General features: G+C 50.1%; 3 non-coding genes across 3 annotated transcripts; all 3 read right to left on the reverse strand.

Annotated features, from left to right (window-relative positions):
• Positions 1-71: 71 nt before the first annotated feature.
• Pmar_PMAR011372 lies at positions 72-153 on the reverse strand. Its single transcript has one exon. It is a non-coding gene; the product is annotated as a tRNA-Ser (tRNA).
• A 443-nt stretch (positions 154-596) lies between these two features.
• Positions 597-678, reverse strand: Pmar_PMAR011373. The gene has a single exon. It is a non-coding gene; the product is annotated as a tRNA-Ser (tRNA).
• A 319-nt stretch (positions 679-997) lies between these two features.
• On the reverse strand, positions 998-1,079 carry Pmar_PMAR011374. The gene has a single exon. It is a non-coding gene; the product is annotated as a tRNA-Ser (tRNA).
• Between the last annotated feature and the right edge of the window lie 126 nt (positions 1,080-1,205).

Genomic DNA, 1,205 nt, shown 5'->3' on the forward strand with positions numbered 1-1,205 from the left:
TCGGAGTCGCTATGAGGATTCGAAAACGAGACTGCTCAGATGTCTTGAAAACCCATCCGCCATCAGACATACGACAGCGGCAGGATTCGAACCTGCGCAGGCATAGCCTAGTGGATTTCGAGTCCACCTCCTTAACCACTCGGACACGCTGTCTGGAAGACGCAGAGGATCTCATCTCTACCCATGAGAATCGCCACCCTGTTCATGTTGCTAGGGGAGTGGCTCACAGCATCGCGGAGCACCTCAGCAAGGACGATGATATTAAGCTGACTCGCATTCTTGCATACGTAGCCCAGCGCTTTGACAAGAACGTCGGCGTAGTAATGGTATCGTTCGCACTCTTCGTAAGAGGTCTCTTCCCAAATGATGGCTGCAACGACAGCGAATTCGCTGAAATGGTAGGGATTATATAGGATAAGAGTCTAGAGGTAGATACATTTTTTGGGATATACATCAATTCTCATCAATGTTCCTCAAATGTCATGCGCATCAGTTCGTTCGCACCCTACTCCTTCATAATGTCCATCGGAGTCGCTATGAGGATTCGAAAGCGAGACTGCTCAGATGTCTTGAAAACCCATACGCCATCAGACATACGACAGCGGCAGGGCTCGAACCTGCGCAGACAGAGCTTAATGGATTTCAAGTCCACCTCCTTAACCACTCGGACACGCTATCTGGAAGACGTAGAGGATCTCGTCTCTGCCCATGAGAATCGCCACCCCATTCATGTTGCTAGGGGAGTGGCTCACAGCATCGCGGAGCACCTCAGAAAGGACGATGATATTTAGCGGACTCGCATTCTTGCATACGTCGCCCAGCGCTTTGACTAGATACATTTTTTGGGATATACATCAATTCTCATCAATGTTCCTCAAATGTCATGCGCATCAGTTCGTTCGCATCCTACTCGTTCATAATGTCCATCGGAGTCGCTATGAGGATTCGAAAGCGAGACTGCTCAGATGTCTTGAAAACCCTTACGCCATCAGACATACGACAGCGGCAGGATTCGAACCTGCGCAGGCAGAGCCTAATGGATTTCAAGTCCATCTCCTTAACCACTCGGACACGCTGTCTGGAAGTTCCGAAAGATCTCATCTCTCCCGATGAGAATCGCCGCCCTGTTCATGTTGCAAGGGGAGTCCCTCACAGCCTCGCGGAGTACCTCTGCAAGGGCGATGATATTTAGCTGACTCGCATTC

Source organism: Perkinsus marinus (assembly GCF_000006405.1).
Source record: "Perkinsus marinus ATCC 50983 genomic scaffold scf_1104296957558, whole genome shotgun sequence".
Lineage (NCBI taxonomy): Eukaryota > Perkinsozoa > Perkinsida > Perkinsidae > Perkinsus > Perkinsus marinus.